The 8,521-nt window shown below is 44.0% G+C and overlaps 1 pseudogene across 1 annotated transcript; it reads right to left on the reverse strand.

Annotated features, from left to right (window-relative positions):
- Nucleotides 1-3,066: 3,066 nt before the first annotated feature.
- On the reverse strand, nucleotides 3,067-4,380 carry LOC309958945 (AP-2 complex subunit mu-like; annotated as a pseudogene). Its single transcript has one exon. The product of its transcript is annotated as an AP-2 complex subunit mu-like (transcript).
- Nucleotides 4,381-8,521: the final 4,141 nt, after the last annotated feature.

Below are 8,521 nucleotides of genomic sequence, written 5' to 3' on the forward strand. Positions count from 1 at the left end.
AAGCATACTTAGCTTGGATTTTTAAAAAAATATATAATAAAGTGATTATTTACAGAGATGTGGGCAGGGCTGAGGGACCAACATAAATGTTGAGGCACTGTGATATTGGGATTTCTAGTAAGAAATATAAAGTTGGTCTTAGTCTCCATTTCTGTTACAGAACTCCTAAAATCCTTAGAGTTTCCTAAGTGGGGAGAGTCACAGAGTTGTCTTTTGTTAGGTTAATGGTGACTTTTGGAAAGCCCCTTGGTAACCTAGGATGGGGGCTGATGCCAGGGGAGCCAATCATGTGGTTAGAGGTTTGGAAAATTTTCAGTCCTCATCCCTGGAAGAGGAAAGGGGCTAGAAATTAAATTCAATCACCAATGGCCAAGGATTTAATTAATCATACCTATGTAATGAAACCTCCATAAAAACCCAAAGGAAGGGGTTCAGAGAGTTTCCACGTTGGTGAACGTGTGAAGATTCAAGGAGAGAGGCACCCAGAGAAAGTATGGAGGCTCCTCACCCTTTCCCCATACCTTGTCCTATGCATCTCTTCCATCTGCCTCTTCCTGAGTTATATACCCTTTTATAATAAACTAGTAATCTAATAAGTAAAATGTTTCTCTGAGTTCTCTGAGCTGCTCCAGCAAATTAATCCAACCCAAGGAAGGGGTCATTGGAATCGCCAGTCTATAGCCAGTTGATCAGAAACCTGGGATTGCAACTGATGTCTGAAGTTGGGGTTAGGAGAGCAATCTTGTTGGGCTGACCCCTTAACTTGTAGGATCTATGGGTAGATAGTGTCAGAACTGAGTTGAATTTTAGTATACCCAGCTGGCATGGCAGAATTGCTTGGTGATATGGGAAAAACTCCCACACATCAGAATTGATGCAGACTTATAGGCACCTAGAGACCAGTAACAATGGGAAGTCATTACCCGCTTGAGCCTGAGGAAAAGGAAAAAGGAAACAGAACTATTGGTCCATTGTGGGCTGGAGCCAGAGGAGAGAGGGAAGCCTCATCAGAGCTGCTGACAGACGGAGGCAACCTCTGCCAGAACCTGGAATAGAAACAGCAAGAGTCAAAGATCAAAAATACTCCAATCTGTCTGTCATTCCATAGGCTGCTGTCTTGCTGGTGCTGTCAGTTGGGTAAATCCAACTTGAAACCAGAGAGCTGTCCCCTGGGGGCACAGAACAGGGCAGTGAAAGGTGAGAGAATAAAGAATAACCAGCACAGTGGATATTTATGGCATTTTTTTTGTGTGTTTTACATTTAGTACTTTTAAAATTCATTTGTAATTTTTCTTTTTGATTGTAGTGTGTAATAGGGATAAGCTTTTTTTTTTTTTTTGCGGTACGCGGGCCTCTCACCGTTGTGGCCTCTCCCGTTGCAGAGCACAGGCTCTGGACGCGCAGACTCAGCGGCCATGGCTCACGGGCCCAGCCGCTCCACAGCATGTGGGATCCCCCCAGACCGGGGCACGAACCCGTGTCCCCTGCATCGGCAGGCGAACTCTCAACCACTGCGCCACCAGGGAAGCCCAGGGATAAGCTTTTAATTTAATTTTTCTAGATAACTACACAGTTATCTTAGGTGCATATATTGAATTATACTCCTATTTATTTTATCAGCTACCATTATCAAACTAAATTTTTATAATGGGATTCTGTTCAGTGTTTCCAACTCTGTTCCATTGATTAATTTATTCTTTTTTTTTTTAACATCTTTATTGATTAATTTATTCTTGTGCAATAACACAGTGTTTTAATTATCATAGCGTGACAATATGTTTTAACATTTGGTAGAGCATCTCCCAAGTGTTCTTAAGTTCTGATGAAAATTATTGGGAAAGAATAGCTTTGAAAACTGAGGGGAGATGTCAAATATAAAAAGCTTTGTTATTCAGATATGTTTTGAAATGGATACTGCTAAGTGGTATGTGCAAATTCTAATTCTCTAATATGGGATCTTAATATATATTACTAGATAATACAAGGAGGGTTTTTTTTCTCTGTTTCGTTATATTCATTAGTTTGTTTTATTTTTTTAGATTCCACATATAAGTGATAACATACAGTATTTGTCTTTCTCTATCTGACTTATTTCACTAAGAATAGTACCCTCCAGGTCTATCCATGTTGTAAATTGCAAACGCTCATTCTTTTTTATGGATGAGTAGTATTCCACTGTGTATATATACCACATCTTCTCTATCCTCTCATCTGTTGATTGACATTTAGATTTCTACCATATCTTGGATACTGTAAATAATGCTGCTATGAACATTAGGGTGCATGTATCTTTTCAAACTAGTGTTTTTGCTTTTGTTGAATATATACCCAGAAGCAGAATCGCTGTAGCATATAATTCTATTTTTAGTTTTTTGAGGAACATCTGTACTGTTTTCCACAGTAGCTGAACCAATTTGCATTCCCACCAACAGTGTACACATCCTCGCCAACATTTGTTATTTGTGATCTTTTTGATGATAGACATTCTGACAGGTGTGAGGTGATATCCCATTGTGGTTTTGATTTGCATTTCCCTGATGATTAGCAATGTTAAGCATCTTTTCATGTGCCTGTTGGCCATCTGTATATCTTCTTCGGAAAAGTGTCTATTCAGGTGTTGTTGTTTTTTGCCCATTCTACAGAGTTTATTAGGTTTATAACTGGATGAAGTCACACATGTACAAAATGAAGCTCACCCTGTCCCAAAGCAGAGTAGGAACTGAGGGCTGGGCATCCATTTCTTGCCTTTGGGGGAGCTCTAAGGTGAGGGGCAGCCAATCCTCCCACTCCAGAGAGGTGTGGCCACAGGGGAGGGGAGCAGATGGGGCCCACCTGGCTTTGGTCGCAGAACTCAGAGCCTGGCATTGGGCTGGGGCAGGCAGATGCATGGAGGAACAGGAGCCTCAGAGACCACCCTGCCCAGGGAGCCCCGCTTGCAGTGTGGTTGGTCCAGCCCTAGACTCGGGCTGGTGCAAATGGAAGGCAGCAAAGCAGGAGGGAGGAGACACTGATGTGTGGTGGTAGAGGGCACCCAGACCTGTGGAACGGGGGTGGTGGGGAGGCGGGCTAGCTGCCACTAGGCAGCTGGCAGCGGGTCTCATAAATGCCGCTGTGGCCAATGTAGCGCACCCATTTGATGACATCATGGTCGCTGTAGTCCAGCTTCGGTTCAAACACCTTCAAGTAGCGCACTTGCGGCCAGAAGGCGCGAATGGCACCTCAAAGTTCATTGAAATGGGGGGTCGAGCCCGTCTCTTCTTGTTGTTGGTGGGCAGAAGCTCAATCTTAGCACTGATCTGCTATTTCTTCATGACTGCCATGCACTTGATCTTCCACATGATGGCGTTCTCGCTGGCCTTATACTTGGCCTTCCCCTTCATACAGATCACCTGTACCCCACTGGTGTTCAATGGGGTTGGGATCCTCACCTTAATCTTCTGAGCCAGTAGTGAGGGCTTGAAGTTGGACTTAATGACCACCTTGACCTCCAGCTTGGTGCGTCCCACTTCCCGAACTAGCAGGATCACTCGGAAAGGAAGGATGATGTCCTTGGTGATGCTATACCTCATGAGCTCAGCCTCTCCGTCCGGTGGGATGAAGCTGATGCTGCGCTCCGAGTCAAACTTGCTGAGTCGCACACACTGGTGGAAGGTGCTGTCGTCAACGGCAATTGATTGCTTCCCGCTCTTGCTTGCTTCATCAGCTGTGCCTTTGCCCTGCTTCTCAATGACAGCCTTGTCATTCATCCCAAACTTGCACTCGGGCATGCCACTCGGGTGGCTCTTCATCACCACCCGGCCTGACACATGGGCACTCAGCACCTGGCCCTGTGGGAACATGAGGAGGTTCACACTCTCCAGCACATCCAGGAAGAGCTCGTTCTGGCTATACTTGATGCCCTCCCGCCACCAGACAATCTGCCCAGTGTGATCTGAGACTGCTCTTTTTTGTCTGATGCTGGCTCCTGATGCCCTGCTGGGTGATGAAGGTTTTCAGCGCGCCTGTCTCTGAGTTCTCTGGGTAGCCAAATTCTAGGATCTCATCCAGCAGCTGATATATGAGCACAAAATTGTTCTTGATATTCTCTTTGCTGATCTTGCAAAAGTAGGCAGCCATTATGTCACACATCTTACAGAGGAATTTGAAGACCATGGCAGCACTGACATTCTGCTTGGTGACAGTTGCCAGCCAGATGTTGGACCACTTAACGTGAAAGAAACTGGTGCGAGCAATGTTGGTGATGGGACTGCGTACCCGCTGCCCGGCATGGATAACATTGACCCGAAAGGCAACCGCTGCGTTCCTCCCAATGTCATCTCGGTAGACGTGGGCGATGAGTACCTCACCCTTGTGATTATAGATGAATAAGCCTCCAGTCATGGCAGCAGCTCCGTCTCCATGGCCCGTCTCTCTGAGAACAGAGCTGGTGTCCGCGGCCCCCTGCTTAGCTGGCCTGGCCACTCTTTGGATCCCAAGATGTCTGCCTGGCCCCTGCTCGCATGCCCACTATCTCGGCTTTCACTGCAGTCTCTATTCAGGTCTTCTGCCCATTTGTAACTGGCTTGTTTGGGGGGTATTTTTGATATTGAGTTGTATGAGCTGTTTATACATTTTGAATATTAACCCCTTAGTGGTCATATCATTTGCAAATATTTTCTCCAATTCAGTAGGTTGTCTATTCATTTTGTCAATGATTTCCTTTGCTGTGCAAAAGCTTTTAATTAGCTCCCATTTGTTTATTTTTGCTTTTGTCTCCTTCCTTAGGAGACTGTTCATATATATTCTCAAATAGAAAATATACACATGGATTATTTTCATATATACATAGTGCATTTAAGAAAAGTTACTACATACTGGGTCATGAAGAAGGTCTCAACAAATTACAAAGAATGGTATCATAGAGACCATTTTATCTTACCACAATATGTTTTTTTGTATTTGTCCTTGAAGTTAGAAAACATTAATAAACAGGATTTTATAAACATATACATGCAAATATACATGCTCTTATATATTAAACAATGCTAAGGAAATATAGGAAATAATAGTTACTTAGAATAATTTACTTTTCAAATTTAAAATACTGCTCTGTTATTTTGTGGAGAACATCTAGCCAACTCAATTGCTAACACAGAGTTATTTTCAAAATATAATGTCTAAGCTATTAGCCAGCATAATGAACCAACATTTTAATTCTTCTTTCCAACTAATTATTTGAGAACCTCTGAAGAGAACAGTGGTCATTATTGAAAAAATGATTTTTGTTAAGTTTGAGTAAATGATTATTAGGTATTTTGGATTTTTTTTTTTAACCTGAAGTTGTTATTTGTGTTTTTTGAAATCACTCTTTGGATGTGCTAAGACCCATTAGCAGCAATTTCGAGATCATCACAAGTAGGTGAGAAATAAGATAAGGTCAGTTTGGACTTGGGGAGATCAGTGGAATCAAAATCTTCTGACCAATCTTCCAGGATTGGTCCACTATCTTCAGAAAAAGAAAAATCCAGAGAAGTTTAAGAGGACTGCCTTTGCACCTAAGCAGATTAAAAATTAAGGTGATATTACAGTCCATAGTTTGAAGGCAGTGTAGATGCTGTAAGACTGTGTGATTTGCCTGGCACCCTCTTCCTGCAGTTCTGGATCTGAGGTTGTTGTGGCTACAGACCCTGTGTACCTTCTCACCTGCCCTCTTGTTTTTGAAAGTATCCCCTGCCTCCCAGACCGTGATGCTGCCACCTTTGCCAGAGCCTTTGTCTAGCCTCCTTAGGTAGCTGGAGTCCAAGTGGAATCCCCGAGGCTGCACTCCTCACCCTGACTGAGCCCTAATCATGCCGAGTTATCCTTCTGCTCCTAGCCTGGATGAAATGTCACACCGTGGGGCATGGGGTCTGATTTTCTGAGCAGCCACTAAGGGGTTGGATGATATAACTCAGAGTGTAGGAAAGTCTACTCCCTGTGAGTTGAACCTTGACTGATGAGATATAGGATATAGTACGGAATGGGGCAAATTCCCTTTCCTTTCTTCCCTGTGGATTGCTCTAAGATTTGATTTCTTCCTGAAAATTTTCTGGAGAAGTTCCAGGTGCTGAGCCAACATCCCTGCCCAGAGGCTGCAGTCTGTTTGTAGTTCATTGTGAAACAGTGGCCAGCATGGCAGCACATCGCATCACTTTGTTTCCCATTTTTTCTTGCTTCCTTCCCCCTATTTCCTCACCTTTACCATCCTGGGCTTACACGCCCCAAATAAACTGTCGGCTCTTCAATCCTTGTCTCAGGCTGTATTTTGTAGAAAAGCCTTCCTAAGAGAGAGCTATGGCAACAGTCCTCACATTACTGAAGTGCTGGAGTTTGCCCCTGGACCCCAGGAGTCACTCTCCACTTTTCTCTGCCCTGGGAGGTTGTTGAACTGTATTTACAAGAAGCCCACACCCTCTGGCTACCAGATAAGTCCAGGCAATGGGGTGCCCTGGTAGGAGACTGGAGGGAGAAAGTATTTATTCTCCCGGTGCCTATGAGGTTACCTTGGGCTGGTCCCTCAAATAAAAGTTACAGCTGATGGTCTCCTCTATCTGACTTTCTTTTTGATTTCTGAGACCTGCTTCCTCCTCTCATCCCTCTGGACCGGGGGACCTAAGAGCTCTACAGTGCTACCCTCAGGTTATGACACTGCCTTGTAGCTCCTCTCCACTCTGCTCACTCCTTTGTAATTAGTGTCTTTATAAATAAATTATTCTAATTTGAATTATTCCAATTTAACAGTGCCATCTGCTTTCTGTTGGAGCCAGTAGTGAAAAGGAATGGTTAAATTATAATACCGTTTATCTGTGTTGCAATAGTGCATAGCCATTACAGATCAGTTCATGTTTGCTAGCAAAAGAAAGTAATGCACTATTTCTTTTTAATCACTTAAGAAGTAAAGCAGGGGGAAGGGATAAACTGGGAGATTGGGATTGACATATACACACTACTGTATATAAAATAGATAACTAATAAGGACCTACTGTATCGCACAGGGAACTCTACTCAATACTCTGTAATGGCCTATATGGGAAAAAAGTCTAAAAAAGAGTGGATATATGTATATGTATAACTGATGCACTTTGCTGTACAGCAGAAACTAACACGACATTGTAAATCAACTCTACTCCAATATAAGTATTTAAAAAAAGAAGAGAAGAAGAAGTCAATCAATCAGGGTTCTGGCAAAAACAAACGAACAAAGAAAACCAGCCAGAATTCCATCTCCTGTGTTGATGAAAACAATCAATAAGAAAAATCTATAATAGGAATAGAAAAGAGTTTTATCTGAGCCAAACTGAGGACTATAGCCTGGAAGACAGCTTCTCAGATAACCGCTCCAGAGAACCGCTCCAGAGAATCACGGATTTCAACACAGTTTTATATCTTGTCAGAACCAAGAACATCAAATAAGTCAGGAATCCATTCATTCAAGGTTTCAGAAAAACAGATACATAGCAAGTCAGTATGGCCTTGGCCCCTGGGAAGGGAGTCTTATCATCAAAGGAGTTCTAGCACTGGCAGGCCAGGAAGGGAGGCATTTGATCTTTATTTTTAACATGGACATTCTTTTTTTTTTTTTTTTTTTTTTTTTTTTTTGCGGTACACGGGCCTCTCACTGTTGTAGCCTCTCCCATTGTGGAGCACAGGCTATGGACGCGCAGGCTCAGTGGCCATAGCTCACGGGCCCAGCCGCTCCGCGGCATGTGGGATCTTCCCGGACCGGGGCACGAACCCGTGTCCCCTGCATCGGCAGGTGGACTCTCAACCACTTCGCCACCAGGGAAGCCTGGACATTCTTTACTTCTAGTCAATGTGCCTTTTTCTTTAATAATTAAAGCAGATGTACAGTGTACATTTGATAGGGTACAAACAGGCTGTTTTAGTGAGCAGTTAAAATTCAGGTAAAGTAATGTATTAGCCATGACTTCACCATACCTCAATATGTGAAAATTTCTTTTATCTCCTGAAAAGGACTTTAATGAAGGAATCACTTATGGGAGAGCAGGCAAAGTAAAGGGAATCAATAGAGGTTCTTGAAGCACCAGGAACAAGAAAAGGCAGAGAACATCACCACCCCAAGTGCTGAAGGGGCAAAAGGATTCGAATGCCGGCGTCCAAGTCCTGGGGGAAAGGCTGTCTCTCCAGAGCTCCTGTCCTGGGAGGATGCAGGTCCTGCCAGAGCCTCTGTCTGCAGCAGGCTGTTAGTGGGGAAAGAAATGCCCTGACATTTCTCCCCTCCTGCCCACCGACCACCTCTCTCCAGCCCCTCTCTGCAGTCAGTGCCTCCCATTGGCTGAACCCAGTTGGAGACTAGAATGACGTGGCTCATAGGGGTCAGCCTGCTTGGGCTCAGACTGGGGCTAAGAAGGGCAGAGGATGGGTCTGGGTTAGTGGGAGGTGGGAAGAGCAACAGACAAGAACGTGTATGATCAGGATATCAAACTCCTTGCAAAGACCCATATATATGCTGTCTATAAGAGACCCACTTCAGACTTAGGGC

Source organism: Leucopleurus acutus (genome assembly GCF_964270905.1).
Source record: "Leucopleurus acutus genome assembly, chromosome: 3".
NCBI lineage: Eukaryota > Metazoa > Chordata > Mammalia > Artiodactyla > Delphinidae > Leucopleurus > Leucopleurus acutus.